The following is a 22,886-nucleotide window of genomic DNA, read 5'->3' as shown; positions in this document are numbered from 1 at the left end:
TACAAAAGAAGACTCCCTACATTATTTTATCTTTTCATAAGGAAATAAAAAGTCCATTATAACATCCCCAAATAATGAAAAATTTAAAAGCATGTGATGATCCAGCTATGTTTATAGCTTTAGATACTATCCATCATATTTCAGCATCCTATACTGAATTTAAAAATTTTAGACATTTACTTGTATGTTCCCACATTTTAATGTTTTGCTTATTTTTCTGTATAATTAACACATGCCCCAAATTTTTCATAAAATTTATTTTGACAAAATTACATTTTCTGGTGGTAACTTATAATTTATCTGAAGTCAATTTTACTCACTCAGTACTGTCTCTGAAACTTTACATATTTCGTCGGTAGAAACCTCTGCATGTGTAAATGATTTAAACCCCAAGCATATCTTCAGATCTGCACTGAATATGTCCATATACCTAAATTATCAAATGTTTGTCTTATCATGAGTCTCCTTAGCTTCTATAACTTGCCTCTTGACTGCAGGTGTTAGCTTCTCTTTACTGTATACCACAGTTAGTGGAAGAACTGTAGTTCTCACAATTGATATCATTTTTAGTGCAGTTAACCCATTTGCATTATTAGACACAGTACCAATAAAAGGACTAATAAATGGTGGAGCAGTTTAATGGCTGTATTAGCCTAAATAGAAAGTATTACTGTACCATGAAGTTAATCTTCTAAAAGTTTAATGGCAACCATAAAAGTTCCATGTTTTACAAATAATATGTATACAATGACAAATCTATCCTTTTTGTAAGTTCAATTGTTTTTAAAGAATTATTTATTTTTCTCTTATGTATATGAAGCTTTGCTTGCTTGCATGTGTGTGCCTGGCGCTCTCAGAGGCCTGAAGAGGCGTTGCATCCCCTGGAACTTGAATGTGAGGAGCTTGTGGGCCACCGTGTGGGTGTTGGGAACCAAACCTGGGTCCTTTGCAAGAACAAATGTTCTTAACTCCCGAGCCATCTATGCAGCTTGTACAGATGTTCTTCTTAAACTCAGCACTTTAAGTTTTTCATACATTAAAAATCTCTGACATAGTAACTTAATGTTTTCCCCACCACAATTTTCTTCTCCTCCATCAACTTAGTAATAAGACACTAAGCAGTAAGACACACACACACACACACGACACTACTCCTTAAAAAAGACTTGTTGCTTATAAAATTTTCAAATATCTTAACCCACAGAAGCAACTAACCAGGGTTTATAGAGTTTCACAGAGACTGAACTGCTATCCAGGGAGCCTGCCTGGGACTGACCTAGGCCCTTTGCATATGTGTTACCAGTGTGTAGCTTGGTTTTCTTGTGAGATCCCTAACAATGGAAACAGGGGCTGCCTCTGACTCTGTTGCCTGCTCTGGGGACCCTTTCATGCTAGCCTCACTGCACCTTGGTAAACTGTGGCTGGCTGATATCCATGGAGGCCTGTCCTTTTCTGAAGAGAAACAGAGAGGAAGGGGAGGCAAAGAGAGGGACTGGGAGGAGAGGAGGGGGAGGAAATGTTGGTCAGGATATACAAACAAAAACAAAATTAAATTATCAAAAGTTAAAATAAAAATTTCAAACATCTTACTGTAAGATGGTTATGAGTTCACACAATTCTTAATTTCAGCTGCTATTTGCAGCCTGTCAATGGTGAGAATCTATGGTACTATCGATAGCAGTCAGTGGTTTTCACCATGCTGGCCTCCCAGTGAGGATCATACATATTACCATGAGTTCTTTGCTGTCATTTGACCTGTATAAGCCTGAGGCTCCCTTGGCTCCATCAGGGTATGATAACATCCTCCATGAGGGTAAGGGATCCAATGCAACATAGAGTTACCCTAGTTATACTGACACATGACGTTGTCTCTCCCTTTCCCTAATGCCAGCTGGCTGGCACACCACACTAAACAGAAAAAGGAAGCTGTGTTCTTCTTTTTTCCAGACAGCTGGTGACCCAGACATCACAAATGCTGTATAAACAATGTTGACTAATTTTTGCCACAGCTGACACGTACACAATGTAGCCTGGCAAGTTCTTCAGTCCGGCTGGATCACTGATCACGGAATAAAGGGGTTGTTTTCTTTATTATCCCTTGTGTGACAGAACAATTCTGGTAAAGTAGCAGTTTTGTGCTTGTCATAGACCTAGTGGACTTCTTTAACCTTCTTGTAACAACAGCGTAACAGCGCCTTGCGTTGCCTGCTCCAAGCTTTGATATACAGTGTCTGTGACATCATCCTCCTAACTACAGAGAGATGTATAGGAGTCTGGGCTAAGGGATATGCTTAGCATTGCCTGGGGGAAGCAGTGGAGTTGGGATTTGACTCCAGGCACTGTAACTTCAGAGCCTGCAATGGAATATCATAGACAAGACAAGGCTGTACACGCCATTCATTACCACTTGCTATATACTGTATTAGGTAGCGAGTCAGGTGGAAGGGAGACCATATTGCTATATGCTTACTTACTGCACTTACTTCAAAAAAAATTTCCTCTCGAGCAGCATGTATGCATCCCATCCATGCTTATCTACAGCATGTGTGAGATGCATGATCAACAGGAAAAGTGTTGTTTAAATTTTATCTGAAATAGCCAAGAGTTCAAAGGTCACCTTCCTGTATGTTTTGCTTGTTTTTAACCCATGAGAAAAAGGTGATGTTACCTGACTGGTGAAAATGCTTGGAAATTGCGACCTGCCAGCTACACTGCAAAGAGGATCATATCTATTATTGGTATTTCAATTTTCAAAACTACTTCCCTTATTTATTGATAGACACTAACAAGCCCACTGCTGAAAGTGTAGTCTGTGAACGCTGCAAAAGCTGTTTCCAAATGTACTTTGTACACAGGTGAACCCAAACAAGGCAAGAAGAATCCTTGCCACTGCTTCAACAAAACGAACTTCTGCTTTATGCATATTGGTCCCCTTTCTCTAATATTTTGGAAGAGGAAATTGTACAAACAAACTTAAATGAAAACCAAACTGCAGCCAGAGTGAAATATAATGATAGTATTTTTCCTGGTTAGTTCTTAATGGTTGACTCAACACAACCTAGGGTCACCTGGGAAGAGGGAACCTTAACTGAGCAAGCTTCAGATCAGGGGACCCTCTTGGCGTGTCTGTGGGCATTGTTTTGATTTGTGGGGGCCTAGCTCATTTTGGGTAGCATCATCTCAAAGCAGATGGACCTGAGGTATACAGACAAAGGTAGCTGAGCATGAGAGAACAAGCCAGTAAGCAGCATTCCTCAAAGGCTTCTACTTTAGTCCCTGCTAGAGGATGTGCTCTGACTTCTCTCAGTGATGAACTGGAACCTATAATCTGAAGTAAACACTTGCCTTCCCAGGTTGTTTTGGTCATGCACCTATCACAACAACAGAAAATAAACCAGAACAATACAAGTGTCTAGTATATATACTGCACTTCTATTAGCCGGAAGTAATTCAGTTCTACTCATTACCATACGAGGTAGATCCTATTATTCTATTCCTGTCTCAGCAAACAGTGTCTGAGTCTGGCCTCCAAGGCTCTACATAATATGGCTTTGAGACAGTAGGGAAAGTTACTCTTTTGGGGGGGGGTTCAAGACAGGGTTTCTCTGTGTCTTTGGAGGTTGTCCTGGAACTAGCTCTTGTAGATCAAGCTGGTCTTGAACGCACAGACCCGACTGCCTCTGTCTCCTGAGTTCTGGGATTAAAGGCCACCACTTGCCAGCAGGAAAGTTACTCTTAATATATGTTATGTATTTCTCAATCCCTGTTTTTAATCAGAAAACTGAACACAAGTATTCTCACCTAGCAAGAAGAGCTGCAAACCATAGGCTTTTACATCTACACTTGTAAAGAGAAATTCCAGTAAGGATAAACTAGCTTAGAAACAAGGATGGGTGCTACATTTTGGTCTTTGATCCAGATTTAGGTCAGGGAGCTCCCCTTAAGCCCCAAGAATACAGCAAAGGATCCATTCATTGAAGCTGTGTTAAGAGCAAGTCTCAGTTCCACTTGCTCCAAGAGTAAGGACTGATGACTTGCAAGAGATTGGCTGGCCCTATGTGAACTACCAGGTCTCTCACAAAACACTCTCTTCTATCTTGTCACTGAGAACAGATTGTCTGTCAAAACTGCTGGAAAGATGATAACTTGAAATGACCTTCCTTCTATGTCATTATGTCTATAATCAAGTTTTCATAAGGACTATTTTTTTAATCATAAGACATTGTATGTTTTTCAAATAGCTCAGGGCTCAACCAACCAACAGGCTTACACCTACTGAATGGAAACAGTGAACAAAATAATTATTTTGAATTTCACTTATTATAGTAATAATAATCATAATAATAATAATAGGTAGGTCTAATAAAGAACATCCATTTTGGTGCCTCTACCAGCAAAAACAGTATCCATTTCAACAGTTCCATTACTGTGGTTTTTGTAAAAGGAGAGATTAAAATGAAACGAGACACCTAAAATAATCAGCAATTTTATGTCTGATGCATTGATAGGTGCTATATGGTTGGGTAATTTATTTGGCTTATGCCCTCCACAAACGAGCTTTGTAACATGAAGGGACTGCTAATCAAGTGACATGATGGATGCTCCCAAGCCAGCCCAAAGCTGTTACCAACAAGTTGTGTCATAACACTGAGATAATTGATTGGATTTTGAGTTATAGAAGCTGACTTTCAGCAAGGTTAGTTCAGCACAGGAAGGGTCTCTGTAAGTATGCAGGACAATCTGCTACATTGAAAATGTCATAACTTCCTTTTTTAAATATAGAACCCCAATCATCAAACCCGGCCCCACTAAACATTTCAGATACCCACAGTAGTTATGAGTGATAAATGAATCATTTGACTCGAGGAACAATGAATGAGACAGAGACATGGAGAATGACACAGTCAACTGCAGAGCTCTACACTGGGCCATGCAGTCACGGGACCAAGGAAGACACTGGTCACACCATCCCACCCAAACCTCATCTCCTCTCCATGGATTTCATTCACACATTCTCCATACTTGGAGACATGATTTAAAATGCAGCTCAGAAAATGATTCCTTAGGTCTCTTGAGAAACCGTGAAGTTGGAACCAGTTTACTTAAATCATTTTAAGATGAAAGTTTACTTCGTGTGGTGGTTTGAATGACAAAGTCCTCTGTAGGAGCAGGTATCTGGACATATGGTCCTTAGAAGGTGGAGCTATTTGGGGGAGTTGGTAGGACCTTGAGGAGGTACAGCCTTGCTGGAAGAAGTATGTCACTGGGGGACAACTTTGAGGGCTGGCAGCCTACCCCATGCCCAGTTCTCTCCCTGTATTCCTATGTTAAGCTAAAATTGACATCTCTTAACTTCCTGTATTGCTGACACCCCAGCCACTAGCTATCATATTCCCAAGATGGACTCCTCTGTCTTAAAATGTAAGTGAAAATAAAAGCTTTTGCCTTGAAGTTGCTTTTGTTGTGTTATTTCATCATAGCAATAATCCATAATGTGCTCGGTTGCCCAATTGTTTTTGTCTCTCCAGTCACATGAATGACACTCAATTTCTTCAGAGGGGTGCTTTGTTCCTTCTGAGTCATCTTCTGTTAAAAATACAGGTGTAATCAATATCTTTTGAAAAGCTAGAATATTTTACAACTATATATGCATATGTAGGATTAATGTTTCATCTTTAGTGATAAATAGGTTACATATGAGCATAAACACTGTTAAGAGCTTCAATTTTGAGTAAATAGTATCGATAAAAGTTAAAATGGTTGAACACTAGACAGGTTCCATCTTCTGATATACAATTCAAATCAACATATATTCTTCCCCTCTTTAGGCAAGGCACTTTGAGGCAAGGAATATGTTAATAAATACATACTTTAAGTGACTAATGTTTAATATAATTTGCATAATTACTTTTATTGATTCTTTTATGCTTCATTACTCTTTTTGAAAGTAATGGGATAGTTCATTGTCATGCTTTCACCCCCTCTGCAACCAAGCAGGGATCAAGCATTATTGAATGTGCTCTCAGCTAATAAATTGTTCATGAACACACCATAGGCAGTGGTCAGCTTGTTGTAAGTAACTTAGGAGGTTTGCGAGAACTTCAAAGAGCTGAGAATCACAGCACTGACTGAAGGAGCTGTCCCGGCTCAGTAAAGCCCAAGGCAACAAGAAAAGGATGAGCTGGAAACCTGCCAGGGGAGCAGGTCCTTGGCAAGGCTGCAAGGAGGGTGCATGGAAGGTATGAAGGAGCAGGTATGTCCATTGGGATGTATCGAAAGGGGAACGTGCCTCTCAGCGCAGCACACAAGAAAGGATAGCTCAGACAAAGAGAGAGGCGGGGTGCCACTCATCTGCAGAAGCAAGGCAACAAGTGCTTTGAAAACACACATTTTAGTATGTTTGTTTTGGCGTTTTAAAGACAGACTCAGAAACATCGCACATCTCTCTTGAGAACCAGAGTCTGTGGTGGTTAAGCCACAGGCTATGGAATTGGATCTGAGTTCTGACTCAGTCAAGAGTTGACTGGAAATTACTTAGCCTCTGTCTCAATTTCCTCAACTGCTGATTTCTTTATCTGTTATTTATAGTGCTGTTGTGAGAATGAAGAGCGTTTGGGTGTGGGCAGCACTCAGGAAAGGGGCTGGCTCATATGGTTGCCGTTCTTGCTATACAATATAACATTTAAAGACCATGGCAGAAGGACTATCAGGACATTTAAAGTGTTTCTCCTACTGAATACACAGGTAGTGTGGTAGACCCAAGACCCAGAGATTCCTTAGCAAGAGAAGAGTGCATAATTTTCTGTCCCAAAACTTCACACTCACATTGGGAATCTGTTTGCAGCATTATCCACAGCACAATGGTTTCACTTGACTCTGAGTACGACGAGTGTCATGTGTGTCTGATGTTGTGAATCTTGGGGAAGCAAAACCAAGCTCTGTGTCACAATCATGTGTCACTTCAAGTCTCCACACCATGGAAACCTCACTCTTGACCTCCTCTTGGGATGCTGCATTTGTTCTCCTGCTGTTACAAGCACTTCCCCAAAATGACTTGGGGCAAAGTTTAATTCAGTCTTTTTTATTTTAAACCATATTCTATTTGTCATCTTGTACCCTTGGCTTTATAACCACAATTTCCATCTGGCCTGCAGTTTTAAGCAAGAGCAGGCTGTCTCAGGGCAGAAGGGCTGAACCAAATCAGGAGCTCACCACGTTTTTTTCAATCACTTAGAAGATACATTCAGACACGCAAACTGGTGTCCTTGTCATAGTGAGAGATTCTGACATGAAGACACATATCACAGTGAGAGGTGAAGGAACAGAGAGGGTGAGAACACTCACTCTCAAATACGGAACTCACAAGTCTTCATCCAGAAGCTGTGAGAAAAACCTTGATCAACTCACTCCTTTGCTCTGCTCTGTGACAAAAACAGACGTTTTTGATGCAGTGTTAAACTCGGTGTAATGCAAAGAGCATGGAGACAGTGGCTCACACACAGATAACAGCACAAAAGATGTGATCCTACTACCACTGTGGGTGAAAATGATGTCCTTTCCTGCATCATCAAGACAGCCACATTTGACCTCTATAGTTAGTTAAAAAACTGATTTTGCATACAACCTTCCATTTGATTATATCTCCTTGCATCATTTACAGTCCTACAAATTGTTGGCAATTGCTTTTCTTTATGAGTCAGTCCATAAAGAAACAAACCTTGTTTTCTGATGATCACACCATTAGAGTTAGTGAGTGAGAAATGAATATAGGTAGAAAGAACATATTATTTGTTAAGAGATAAGCAAGAGGTCTGGGGATGCAGCTCACCTGATAGAGTGCTTGGGAAAGCCCTGGTTTTCAATTTCTAGTACTACATAAATGGCATGGTGATGGGGGCACATAATCCCATAATTCAATAAGTGGAGGCAGGGGGCTCAGAAGTTCAAGGTTATTCTTGGACTACATGATGAGAACCCTAGGGCACCTGAGACATTGTCTCAATGAAGAATAGAAGTAGAAAGAAGAGGAAGATGAGGACATTCAGTTATTCTCACTAGCTCGGCAATGACTTCTGCAAATCAGACTCACAGTAAATACATTCCTCAAAAGACTGGATGACTAATTTCTGGAATATTATGGAATGTTATTGGATCTTTTATTTGTTGTTTTTTGTTTGTTTCTTGGTTTGTTTTCAAATAGGGTGTCATGTAACTCGGATTAGCTTCAAACGTCTTATGTAGTTCAGGCTAGTCTTGAACTCATGATTTGCCTGTTTCTCCTTAAGTGCTAGGTTACAGGTATGTACTACCTTAATGTTTCTCCTTTTAAGTGAATAATAATATGATTGTGAAATTAATGACAGGCAAGGTGGGTAGACCTGATTACTGGTACTTGGCCATTATACTTGAGGATGCAATTTGGATGGGTTTGCATTGTCTCAGTACTTCCCTGTTGAAGGCGGCTACCATTCTGATGGAGTGCCTATAACATGGGAGTCTTTGGACTTCCACACAAAAATGATATTGCCATTGAGACGAATACATCACAAAGCAAAGAACAATCAATATTTGTCCTTCACAAATGGTCTTGTAGTTTGGCGTCTGCGCTCACCCCCTTGATTTCTGCCATTAACCTCAGAGTGCAGTTTCTTTGCTTGTGATTTAGCAGGTGCATTACATTCTGAGTGTTCAAAGCACACCGAGTTCCTCTGTTTTTCTCCCTCTGGACTGATAATGCATTCCCTTAATCAGTGTGTCTACACTTCATTATTTGTTGTGGCCTTGTGCCTGGAGTGGGGTTGGGAATCAGGGAGGACTTCGAACGTCACAGGTAAATATGGCGTGAAGAAGTCAGATAAGGAAGCTTGTGATGTTTTACAAATATTCTTTCACCAACTCTTTTCTTTTCTGTCATCCCTCTGTCTCCATCTCATTCTTCTCTTCCGTATTCACCATCAAACACAGACAGGTGCCTCTTTCTGAGCATGCCATTGCATTAGCACCATGGGTGGAAGTCATCAGTAATAAGACATTTCTTTTCTGGTGACAACACTTGCCCTCTTTATTTACCACTCATTTTCCTGACTTTCTTTAGGAATCACTGCCCATCGTTATCACCCCACCTAGTTAGGAAAATTCACAAGTCCACCAAATCCCGGTCATCCCTTTGTTAAAATATTACCATCCACAAATTTGCTTCTCATTTCCTCTGTGTGGAAAGCCTGTGTACATGGTGTAGCATTTATTTCTATGGGGCTTGGGCTAATTTTGCAGATGTAAAACTTTAACCCAGAAAGATTAAGCTCATTCAAGGCTCTTAATGGAGGCCTAGCTGCCCTTATGTTCTGTGTTCATTGCTCATAGTAAATATTTCTGATACCTAAGATCACCCCTGCTGACAGCATGGGCTCTAATTGATCCACTTAGATACTTTAGCATGCTCAGAGTCGACCCTCATACTCAGCATTTTGACTAATTTCATCAGTGATTGTTTCTGAAAGTGGTAGCTCCTTCCAAGTTTCAGTCAAAGGTAAATTTTAAAACGTTTAAAAACATGTATGGGTTTCTTAACTAATACAAGCCCACAGGCAGAAATTCCAGATATAAGCAGGTGATGTCCTGCTTTCAGAGCCGGAAGCTTTGGAGGGTCTGAAGATTTGCCTTAATCTGCTGCTGGGAACATTGCACACTGCTCTGAAACGGCTGCCAGGCTGAGGAACAGAGCGTGAATGATGGAAGTGTTTCTGTTGTCCAGGTCACTGTATGGTGTGAGATGGTATGGGTGTTCCCAGGAGGGAACCAGAGGGAATTCCAGGATGAGGAAATTAGCCAGAAGACCAGGAGGTGAGAGGTAAGAAATGGAAGTTTCAGAGGAAAGAAAACTTTCCCAGCTGAAGTCCTCCAGCCTACTCACCAGCATGGGTCTTCAGGGCACTTGATTGCTGGGAATTCGGTGCAGTCCAGCCTGATGCCTCTGGAGTGCTCAAGCATAAATCACAACTCCCCATTCCATTGCCCAACCATGAGAATTCCAGATCAGAATGCGGCAAACCTCTCCGTGAGGCCCCAGTCAAACATTAGACTAAAGAAGGAACAGTAGGAGCAAGGAAACACTCCAGATTTTCACCTACCACTTGTGTCATTCTAGTAGAAAACATATTGTAACAACGCCATCAATTTTGGTTCCTGGAGGTGCGAAAGGCACAGGGAACATGTACTGTCATTACAGAAGAGGGTCGCATTGGACCCCTCATTTCTGCTACCGTAGAATGCCTTTTACTCCCTACTTATGACAGCTAAGAGACATTGGTATAGCATCTACTGAGTTGTGCAAGTAGGCACATGCAAAAGCCCATTTCTATGTTACTCCCAGATTCATATTTTGTCTTTGACCCCTTTAGATTTATTTTTGTGTATCAGACACATTTTTTCTTTTCCAAATGTGTCCTTGTATGTGTATTTGATACGTTTATTGACTCTCTCTCTCTCCCCACTCCCACAGCATTGAAATTCCACATGTTTATATACTAAATTCCACTGGAAAATGCTAATTACTCTATCCATGGAATGGGACAAGAAAACAGTGAGTTAAGAAACTCCATTTCCACTCAAGCAAGAAATATATTTTCTCCTTTTTGGAATATTTAAGGAATGAAAATGTAAAAGGCAAGAGGAAATGTGGGTCTTGCAAGTTCTCATTTGATCAAAGCAGGAGTGGAAGGGTTCATCTATCCTAATTTTAAGCTAATTAACCTGCCTGTTCTTTGATACCAGCATACACTGTTACTGAGTTGAGAAGTAGGGACATTACAATGACAGTGTGCCAGGTCAGCTAAAACCTGAATTTCTAACTAATTTATACACATTCTCTTGACACATTTTATGTGCTAGTTTAGGTACAACTGCTTGTGGATGCTTGTATGTGATGAGGAATGGTCAGAATAGTCAACATTATTTTAATATTCTTTTCTGAACTTCTTTATTATGAAAACCAAACTGACAACAACATAAAAGGCTCGTGGGGAATCTTTAGACAATTCAGCCATGGTGTTTCGTAGGCTTATTCATTTACTGAATAACTACCATATCAAACAATGGTTTAAATAAAAAAATGAATGACAAACCAACAAAGTGATCATTCGCCAGAGCAATCTATTTGGGGGTGATTAGAACCCTAATTTGAAAACATTTATTCTTGAAGTGTGGTTCAATAAATGTACAAAGATCATTTAATACAGAGGAATTGTAACTTTTCAGCCATTTTGTTGACTTACAGTATTGACACTGGGGGAAAAGTATAAACTTTTGGAGATTTGTAAGAGAACTTAAAAACAACAGAAGATGCTTTCTTGTAGCTACAAAATAATTATCTCTGGGCACACTGGCATGCTTTGATGATTCATGTCATTGGTTCCATTCAGCAGGACACCAAGAGTTGCAAGAGATGGACTATCTACACTTGTTTAATGCTTCATTATAAAAAACATTCAAAGACTTTAAAATGTTTCATCAAGAGAGGATAATAAATGCATATTTTCATTGATATAGAAAATACTGAAGTAAAATTGCTGGACATTCTCTTAAAGCCAGTATGTCATTGGATACCTGGCAAGGCTCTCTTCCTGAAGAATGCCCATGTTACAGTAGAGATATTTTGAGGTTGTAATCACATGTCTTGATGCCCCTTTGCCAGTACAAGTTTGTATATATAGTGGCGGGTCTTAGAGATTGAACACTGGACCTTATGTGTGCTGAGCACATATGACATAGATCTATGTCAAGCTTCTTGATAACTCTTGGAATTGTACATTGATGAGAATGTTCAGGTTATTGTGCAAAGTTTTAATTTAATTGGTCATTAGAATTTTCTTAAAATTTGTGTGTATGACAAGATGTGTCTCTTTTCTAGTCCTGTGCTAGCACAGAAAGTCTAATATTTAAACAGGAATTGTATTGCATAGTATTGATGATAACACATAGATATATACCTCAAATTACCAACATCAACCCAATACCATAAGTGGAAAATTTTAGCCATGATGTCCTTTGACAAACTGCAGCCAAGGCATAGGGCCTAAGAGTATGTAAGGAATTACCTCCAGGTGAGTTAAACATAAAACACCATGGAAGCAAAATGACTTTCATATCTAGACCTGAGTTCTATACCAAAGAAATATCATACATATACAGATATGCCAAAATTCAGAAAAAAACACAAACTGCAGCTGTGGACCCAGGCATTAGAATAAGGAACAATCAGGTCCTTGGTTACTTTCTGTGAAGACTAAGGATAACCATGGTATATCTTCTGGCAACTTTCTTTTCCTTTTCCTTAGAAGTCATTGAACATAACATAAAAAGACAAGAAACAAAGATTGCAGGCCAGTTGCTAAAATTCTTTCTAGCATGCAAGATGCCCTGGGTTTTAACTCCAAAACTGCACAGTGTATGGTGTCCTATGTCTCTGATCCTAGCACTCTAGAGGTGGAGGCAGGAAGACTCTGAGTTCAAGGCTGCCCTCTGTTACATACAAAGTTTGAGGTTATCCTGGGCATTATAAAGCTCTGTCTCCAAAAGAAAATAAACAAATAAATAAATAAATAAATAAAGATAAAAAGAAAGGTCTTTTCAACAGACATGCAATCAATGTCCGTAGTCCATGTTCCCAAAGAAAATGAGCCTCATCTGCTACTACTTCAGCTTCCAAGAGCTTATAGCCCCAGATTCTACAAGGAGCATTGTGACTATCAGGACACTGGACTCAGAAAGGCACACCCGAAGGAAGTAATTATTTCCTACCCTCTGCTTCCGTGCATCCTCTCTGCATATAACTTAGACCCACCCAGAAGCCCAGAAGTAAGCCTCAGGAGCTCTGTGCAACTTTACTATGCCATGGGAAGCTATACTTCTTTGAAGGAAGATGGTAAGTAGAACAGAACTACTTACTAGCATACTAGTGATTAACTACCAGACGAAAGTCACTAGAGCACCGTAAGCCATGTCCATGTCCACTATCCTCATCTCAGCTTGACTGAACACTGTGTCACTCAATGGAGACCACTCATGTAGGTTTACAAACCCACACTAGAATGGAAGGCATGCCAGGCACAAGAGGGTCACTGCATGCATAGTGACCATATATCTTCCCCTTTCCCTTGGCTGCCCTATTTCTTGCTCAGACACTCAGCAGATCTATCACTTGATGTCAGGCAAGATAAGCTCCTCTGATCTCAAGGAACAAAACATTACTGACTTCTCACCAAAATGCAGGCTGCTCAATGATAGTTAAAATAAATCAGAAGAAGGTGTTATTCAATCCATTAAGGATGTAGTTGTAACTTTAAAGACTAGACTAAAAAAATATATAAATCTGAAAAAAAACAGTGGAAGCAAGAACACAACATGCTAAGATTTAATCATTTTCAAAAGTTCTGGATATTTGTAATATATAAATAACAGAACATAATTTTTCATTAAGGAAGCTTAATTGCATCAGAGTAAATGTGTTTGGACTGGCTGGTGAATGCTTTGAGATTAGGGCCTTTAATCTGTAAGTTTTTCTGGACCTCTTTTCATGAGGTCAGCTACTCATGAAGAATAAACATAGACACTGCTCAAAGTCCTTCTCTTCTTCTTAGACTGATTATACCTCACCCAGGATGTCGCTCTAGCCTTTTGCATGAAAGATGAGCATGGATGCAAATGGGCCACACTCGAACATCCGAGCCTGATGTCATCAGAGAACCATGGACACTCCAGTGCTTATGTCAGGAGATAAGAAGGTCTTTTCACCTTGGAACTAGAGTTATATTAAACACTTAAAACAAATTAGTCAAAACGCAGATTATGGCAGTTGATACCCAGTAGAGTTAAGGATCCAACAAAAGAACAGAATAGTCATGATCTGCCCTCCTCAGCCAAGGCTGTGGCATGAATTGTGTTGTTTTAATTCACATAGAAGTCATACCATCCATAAAGTCAGGTTATTTCTGTCAATCAGTTCATAGGTTCTAAAAGTAGGAAGCCAAGAGTAGAGTGTTCAAGGCATCAGACAGTTCCTATGTACATGAATACAGGTGACATTCTATAAGAGACATCCAAACACTCCTGCTAAACTGACAAAAGTAGAGTGAACAATTTTAATATTCTATATCATTTGTCGATTGGTTGAAATAAGTTTAAATGCATTGAATTTTAATTAAATATATTATTCATTTTTAGATTCTACCACCATGTAGACTAATTAAAAAATATTTTAAAAGTATTACATTAATTGGTTTACTCTTTGTGTCAGAACTATTTCTTTAATTGATACAGACAAGTACATTCCACAAGTTGACACACATTTTTATAAACCTTTTCCTTGACTACATTTCTACTGACTCTGAATTCCCTTAGTTATGGTGTTGCTCTTTCATTTGAAATTCAACATCTGAGGCTGGAGGGTGCTTGACCACTCCTTCACAAGTACTATTCAATTTAACACAGCGTCCCTTTCATCACTTTAAAATCCAATAGCATTCCTAATTATTTTCTAACCCTACTTATATATAACTTGAGATCTATCCTTTTCCCGTTCTGAGAGATGATTCATGAATGAAAAATATCCTATATATTTATTTAGTCACTACAAAATCATGTAATTTTTTCCAGGCTTCAGTTTGGTAGTTGGCATGCTGCAGTGGATAAGGATTAAGGGCCATCTGTTTACTCCAGAACATGGTTTAAGTTCCTGTTGTTAGAACCTAGGGAAGATGTGAAATAGGTTCTTACATACTTTCACTAGTTCATACAGTATCTGTGGTTATCTAGTAGAGACAAAACTTGAATTTGTACGATTTAAATGTGCTGATAAAATCAGCTTATATGGTGTTAAGCTAATTAGGAGCATATCGGAAGATAAATATAATTGAGTTTTCTTTTGTTTCTGAGATAATTTTAAAATCACACACACACACACACAATCAAGCTTCATTTGATAAGCAAATGGATAGAAACCCCACACTACTTCTGTCCTTATACTCTTTACAAAGTTTCAGTGCTTAGCATGTGTGTAAACAAAGAATGCATCACTGGAGGAAATTAAAAAAATAGTAATTCATACTTCTATCTACAGTAGTTTTAACATGCCTGCCGGTTAGCACTAGGAATCTGTACAAAGACAGCCAGGACACTTGGCAGCAGCGATTAAAGAGCTCAGGAAACGCACTAAACGATCACATTGCAGTGAAGAAGAGCCGCCTGCTCCACGTCCAGTTTGTTGCCATGATTCGGACACTTACTGTGGAGAGCTCTGACCGTGAGCAAGGGCATAAACAAAGCCACACACAGTCAACCACCTGAATGTTTGGGGATACACCCCTCCCCGCCTCCAAATTATCAAACATAATCAACAGCAGTACCTGGCAATTTGTCTCCAAATTAAGGAAAAGCCCGCTCTCACCTTGCACAAACACACACTTCAGTGGTCAGTGACAGATGCAGGCTGGGAGACTCGGCAGCTGCTCTGCCCTGAGCCGCTTAGCACACTCCAGCCGGCTCAGGTCCCACTATGTTTGCTCATTGCAGTTTCTCCCATGACTCCATCACCCAGGAATGGAAACCACGGCTTGCTCTTAGCTCTAGTGGACTCCCAGGCGATTGAACCTAGGTAAAATAATGCTGAGTTGTGCAAGGTTACTAGAAGGTGAACACAAGCAAAGGGGAGGGCATGGAGAAGAGGAGGGGCTGTGAAGCAAAGACCCTAAACTCCGAACACCTTGCCTTTGGAGAGCTGCTATGCCCCATAAATCAGAACCAGGACAATGGGAGGTCAGAGAACAGTAAAACTGAGATTCTTAGATGGCATTGAGCCAATCAGCCAACTCAGGGGTGTGCTTCAAGCAATGATTCTCTCTCTCTCTCTCTCTCTCTCTCTCTCTCTCTCTCTCTCTCTCTCTCTCTCTCCCCCCCCCCTCATTCCTCCCTCTTCTCCTCCCCTCCTCCACTCCTGCTCTCCTACAAACAAACACATACCACTGGCAGGCATCAGTGTAGTTAAGCTCATTAACTAGACACCTTCTTTTTGTCAAGCCATTACGGTTTTGCTGATATTTCCAGGTTAAAAAATTTTCAGAGGGATCTGATATGATTGAAACATTTGCCAGTATTAAATGACATTTTTAAGAGAAAAATATTTTTGTTCCATTCTATCTCATATTACATCTTTATTTGAGGCACATGCTGGAATTATGCAACAATCATCTCCCATGCTAAAGAAATAGCAATGATGTAGGTTCTAATAAAACTGACAGAAAGAATTTAAAATTTCTCATAAAAATTCCTACCATTCCTTTTCAAGGCTGGTCTTGACCTACACACATATTTCAATTCTGGCAGGCTTCAAGAAGGCATTTCTATAACTATATACATGTATTCTCCAGAGTGATAACAATTGTAGTTGTAGATGATTCTCAATTGATGACTTCAAATTTTTAGTTCTCCTATTTTCTCTGAAGTGGGGGAGGAATGATTTTAGGCTTTTAAAGGTTTTGTGAAACATTCTTTCTTCTTAGTGACGTGGATTTCCCCACAGGCAAATAATTAGTTGCCGAGCTTTGAAACGATCCCATGAAGGAGAGGCTCACCCCGCCCTTTAGCCACTTTCCCCATCCTCCAAACTCTGCTCTTCACTTGCCATGTAGTTTTCCTCCCAGGCACTAGTCTTTGCTGCCAGCATCTGCTTTGTCTACTTCCTGGGCTTCTGGGTGTGAAATGAACAATGCGTGGGACAAAATGCTTTGTATACTGTGGAATCCTGGGGAATGGCCACTTAGCTGCCCTTTCCCTCCCTCCAATTGCCCTGCTGAGTGTTGTGGCCTGTGAATTGATGTCAGTTTTCCAGGACTCATTGGGCTCTATAGAGAGTGATCGCTTAAAGTGGGCTATAAATAGAGTTAAGGATTTTATTGAACCACTGTGTTCTTTGTGGCAGGTCTTGATGGCAGTCACCGTATAGCTTATGGCTGGGTGAGTTAATTCTGAGCAACATGGGCTCCATCTAGGTTTGGAGAAAGAATGAACCAGACCACTTGAAACCCTGCTGGAATGCCCATGTGTGTAACTGGCTTCACAGTTAACCTGGTGTCCTGGTGGACTCTTGGTGGGGGCTGGAGAAGACAACTAACAGAGGGGAAAGGTTGGAGATGGAATGCTGAGTTCACTGTTGAGTTGATTGGTAGTTCCTGCACGTGGGCACTAATGCTGATGTTCCTAGAAGTTAGGCTGTGAGAGACACAGAGGAGGGACACAGGTGAAGAGAAGGACAGGAACAAACAATGCAGCCCCATCTATGTCACATGAAATACTCAGGGCTGGGAGGCGTAAGGAAGGAATGCTACCTCCATTAATTCCAATAGCCCAACAGGACAGCTTCTATTTTCCCTTGCAGTGGTGAGAATAATTAGCCTGCATACTGTTAACTAGTGATCAGTGGAATTCCAATTACAGCCAAGGCCTTTATGACCCAGAGTCTCCACAGCCTAGGCAAATCAGTAACTTGTAACTTTCTCAGAAAAAGAATGAAGTTTAGTTCTCATAGCATGAGAAGGCAGAAGTGTGACTTGACAAGGAAATTCCTTCACTGTATTTATATGGTAAGTCAACATATAAGGAATGCAAAAAATTTAAGGAAAATATGTTTTCATTTTTTTCACCAATGGACTAGATGTAAGATGCAGAAAAAGGAATTTGGTTTTAGGCTTACTGAATTTTTAGTTATGCATATCTGTGTACATGTCTGTATGCAGGCATATATGCACTGAGTGTGGGTTCCCATGGAGGCCACAAGAGAGTGCAGCTGAAGTTAGAGGTGGTTTTGAGTTGCCCCACATGAGTACTGGGAAACAAACTCAGGTTCTCTGCAAGAACAATACCTCCTCTTAACTGCTGATCCATCTCTTTATCTGTCACCCTGTAAGTTTTGATGTTGTGCCAATATTCTCTTTGTTGTTTAAGTGGAATCCTGTCTTTCTTCAATTTAAAGAAACATGTTCAGGAGGCCTGGGTACTGCACACCAGGGAGCCAGTCTTGGAGACCAGGCTATCCAGAGTCTGCCAGCATCCTAGTCTCACCTCCACCTACAGCAGGAACAGGAAGTAAGAATGAGCCTGTTTCCAGCCTGCCTTCTGGTGCCCTGCTCAGAGCCTTCTGAGGCTTGGGAACTGTGTACAGGGAATCCCATCCCGGCAGCCCAGCCCATCCAGATTCTGCCAAAGTCTCCATGCTAGTCCTGCCTCCACCCACAGGAAGAAGAGAGACATCGGAGTATTGGATCTGCTAGCACCCGACAGAAGAGAACCTTGGACCTGTACCCACCTGGAGCGGGAGGGACCCCACTGGCACCCACTGTAAGAAGGAATGGGAGGGTGAAAGCATAAGAACACAGTCAACAACAGAAAGATCAATATGATGCCACCAGAGTCTGGGGGCTCCATACCGGCAAGAACTGAACTTTCCAACACATCTGAAGTAGAAGAGAACAACCTAAGGAACAACTTTATAAAGATAATAGAGACCCTCAAAGAGGTAAGGAGAAAATCCCTTAAATAAATGGAAGAAAAAAAGAAAAAAGAAAAAATGGAGGAAAAGATAAATCAAAAAATTGTAAGAAATAAACAAATCTCTTAAAGAAAACAAGGAAAACCAAGATAAAACAAGCAAACAAGTGAAGGAAACAATTCAAACAGTGCAAGGCTTGAAAGCTGAAATAGAGGCAATAAAAAAAAGTCCACAGTCTGAGGGAATGCTGTAAATAGAAAAGCTCGGTAAATGGTCAAGAACTACAAAATCAAGCACAAGCAACAGAATACAAGAGATGGAAGAGAGAAATAGATTCATCGACCAAAGAAAATCTTAAATCCCAAAAATCCCTAACACAAAATGTCCAGGAAATATGGGACACCATGAAAAGATCAAACCTAAGAATAATAGGTATAGAAGAAGGTGAAGAAACCCAACTCAAAGGTACAGAAAACTTATTCAATAAAATTATAGAAGAAATTATTCCCAACATAAAGAAAGACATGCCAATAAAAGTACAAGAAGATTAGAGAATACCAAATAGAATGGACCACAAAAAATTCCCCTCACCACAATATAATCAAAACACCAAACATACAGAATAAAGAAAGAATATTAAGAGCAGCAAAGGAAAAAGGCAAAGTAACATATAAAGGCAAACCTGTCAGAATTACACCTGACTTCTCCATGGAAACTCTGAAAGCCAGAAGGTCCTAGACAGATATTCTATTAACACTAAGAGACTACAGATGCCAACCCAGACTACTGTACCATGCAAAACTTCCAATCACTATAGATGGAGAAAACAGGACATTACACGACAAAACCAGATTTATACAATACATAACCACTAATTCAGCCATACAGAAAGTTCTGGAAGGAAAACCCCAACCCAAGGAAGTTAACTACACTTACAAAAACATAAGCAATAATTAATCTCACTTTATCAACAGTCAAAAGTGTCACGTCTGCTATGCGGCCTGTGTCCGAGAACATGCGGAGGGTGTCGGGGATTGACAACACAGAGACTCGTTCAACGATATAAAGAGAACTTTAAACAGGCTCCAAAAAGGTTCAAGAAAACCTTCTAAGAAAAGCTCCCACCAGAGAAGCTTCTGCTCTCTCCTCTCCCCTGGCTGGTTCTGCTCTGACCCAGAGGTGGATGTGTGTGGGTTTTTAAGGTGCGATTAGTCTTTGGACAAGGTCGAGGTCAGGGCGGTTTCCGTGGGAAGGCCTTTCCCAGGAACTTATTGTATCGTTTTTAGTAAACATGTTTTTACTAAACATTGTCTTACAGCTGCCTACTCCCAGGCAGAAGGGGAAGTGGGTCTCTGCTCAAGGTCTGGTGTTCCCACAAAAAGGAAAAAAAGGGGACGGGGAATCCACACACAATATCATCGCCACCAATAAATCCAAAACAAACAAGAATGAACAATCAATGGTCATTAATATCCCTCAATATTAATGATCTTAACTTGCCTATAAAAAGACATAGGCTAACAGAATAAATTCAAAGACAGAATCCACCCTTATGCTGCATACAAGCAACACTCCTCAACTTCAAAGACAGATGGTACCTCAGAGTAAAGGTTTGGATAAGATTTTCCAATCAAATGGATCCAAGAAACAAGCTGGAGTTGCAATCCTAATGTCTATAAAATTAGATTTAAACTAAAATCAATCAAGAGAGATGAAGGAGATCATTTCATATTCATCATAAGAGAAATCCATCAAGATGAACTCTCAATTCTGAACATCTATGCCCAAATACAAAGGCATCACGTTTGTAAAAGAAACACTATTAAAACTCAAATTACACATAAACCTCACACACCTATAGTGAGAGACTTTAACACCACATTCTCACCACTAGACAAGACCCCAAGACAGGAATTTAACAAAGAAACAAAGGAACTAACAGAAGACATAAGTTATGACCCAATTGGGTTTAATAGACATCTATAGATCATTCCATCCAAACACAAAAGAATAAACCTTCTTCTCAGCACCACATGGTACTTTCTATAAAATTGACCACATACTCGGCAACATAGCAATCCTCAACAGACACAAAAAAAAATTGGAATAACCCCCTGTATCTTATTGGACCACCATGCTTTAAAGTTAAAATTCAACAACAGCACAAATTGCAGAAACACCACAAACTCATGGAAATTGAACAATATGCAATTGCACCATTTCTGGGTCAAGGAAGAATCAAAAACAGAAATTAAAGACTTCCTAGAACTCAATGAAAATGAAAACACAACATACCCAAATTTGTGGGAAACTTGGAAAGCAGCGCTAAGAGGAAAGTTCATAACACTAAGTGCCCACATGAAGAAACTGGAGAATAGTCACACTAGAGAATTAACAGCACAACTGAGAGATCTAGAAGAAAGAGAAGCAAGCTCGCCATGGAGGAATAGATGCGAGGAAATAATCAAACTGAGGTTTGAAATCAATAAAGTAGAGACTAGGAAAACAAAACAAAGAATCAATGAAACAAAGAGATGGTTCTTCAAGAAAATCAACAAATAGACAAATCTTACTCCAAACTAACCAAAAGGCAGACACAGAACATGCAAATTAATAAAATCAGAAATGAAAAGGGGGAAATAACAAGAGACACTGAGGAAATCCAGAGAATCCTCAAGTCATACTTTGAAAATCTGCACTCCACAAAATTTGAAAATTTAAAAGAAATGGACAATTTTTTGGATAGATATCACTTACCAAAATTAAATCAAGAACAGAGAAGCAACTTAAATAGACCTGTAACCCCTAATGAAATAGAAGCAGTCATCAAAAGTCTCCTAATAAAAAAAACCTGAGGGCCAGATGGTTTCAGTGCAGAATTCTACCAGAAATTCAAATAATAGCTAATACCAATACTCCTCAAAGTGTTCCACACAATAGAAGCAGAAGGGTCATTGCCAAACTCTTTTTACAAGGCAATAATTATCTTGGTACCCAAGCCACACAAAGACATACCTAGGAAAGAGAACTACAGACCAATCTCCCTCATGTACATTGATGCAAAATATTCAATAAAATACTGGCAAATTGCATTTTCATGAGCTATCACTCATGCAGGGGCAGGTGGGTGTTCACCTGCTTTTCTCTTTTTTTGTATATAACCTCTCACTCATGCCCCTCTGAATAACCACAATAAACTCATTGGTTCATCAAGTCAAAACAAAAAAAGTACTGGCAAATCGAATCCAAGAACACATCAGAAAAATCATCCATCATGATCAAGTAGGCTTCATCCCAGGAATGCAGGGATGGTTCAACACACAAAAATCCATCAGTGTAATCCACCATATAAACAAACTGAAAAAGAAAATACCATATCATCATTTCAATAGATGCTGAAAAAAGTCTTTGACAAAATTCAACACCCCTTCATGAGCCATAGCAAATGCAGATAGGTGGAAGTAGAAATGAGTTGGACTCTCCCAGTTCTCAACTGAGCACCCAGGACTTGTCACACCCACTCCCTATCCATTTCATCAACTACTGGACAGGAGCTCTGCAGATGTAGAAATGACAAGCACACTGAGAACCTAAGAGTTGGCATCCCGTGAGATTCTGCATCAAAGTTCTCAAGTTGTACCTAGTACTGGCTTTCCAAAACCTGACATTTACTGCTATATTTTTAGCTGTAACAGAACAGAAACATGTGTGGATGCTAAATTCATAAGCATATCTATAGAGCCTTTACAGATGCACTTTCCAAACTAACAAAATAGTCATTCTCAAACATGCATCTTATAACTGCTTTATTCACAGGCCCACGGCATTTTCTATCTGGTAGGGGTGAATGGTAGTGGTATCAGCTCAGTCACACAGTGTACCATTAGCCTACAGGAAGCCTTGGTTCATTGTCCACACTGAAAAGAAAAGAATGAAAGGAAAAAGACAAAAACTCAATAGCTCTAATCTCAGCAAGGAGCCAGTGGTAGGTATATTTTATTTTATTTTATTTATTTTTGACATGAGGTCTATTACAACCTGGGCTACAGAATGAATTCAATGATAGTATGAGCTACATAGTCAGTACTATGATAACCTGGTGTACAGTGAGGCCTATATGAAAAACAGCAAACCCAAATTTAAAGACAAAAAAGTCTTAAGGAAAATCAGTATTATTCTGTTACAGTATCAATGAAATTCTATTAAATAAAAATACAGGGGAATGGAGACAATGACTCCAAAAGCTGGAAAGATGGAATATCAAATGCAGAACCTTCTAACTGAGAGCATCATTAAAGCAGTTAAGGAGCCAATCAAGACATGTCATAAACTGACTCTGGGACAATCT

At 39.8% G+C, this 22,886-nt stretch overlaps 1 protein-coding gene across 6 annotated transcripts in view; it reads right to left on the bottom strand.

The window, feature by feature from the left end:
• The window catches only part of Arhgap24 (Rho GTPase activating protein 24), a 600,446-nt gene that overhangs the window by 94,706 nt on the left and 482,854 nt on the right, over positions 1 to 22,886 (bottom strand). The window contains exon 1 of one of the 6 annotated variants that reach the window (XM_040747535.1): positions 15,443 to 15,714. The exons of the other annotated variants lie outside the window; for them this stretch is intronic. The gene's annotated coding sequence lies outside the window, so the exon portion shown is untranslated. Of the gene's footprint in view, positions 1 to 15,442; positions 15,715 to 22,886 lie in introns of those variants that run through there. 6 annotated transcript variants of the gene reach the window in all.

The sequence above is a fragment of the Mesocricetus auratus genome, unplaced genomic scaffold, assembly GCF_017639785.1.
Source record: "Mesocricetus auratus isolate SY011 unplaced genomic scaffold, BCM_Maur_2.0 Super-Scaffold_100006, whole genome shotgun sequence".
NCBI lineage: Eukaryota > Metazoa > Chordata > Mammalia > Rodentia > Cricetidae > Mesocricetus > Mesocricetus auratus.
Note: the sequence above shows the minus strand (reverse complement) of the source record. Positions and strands in the feature narration are given on the sequence as shown.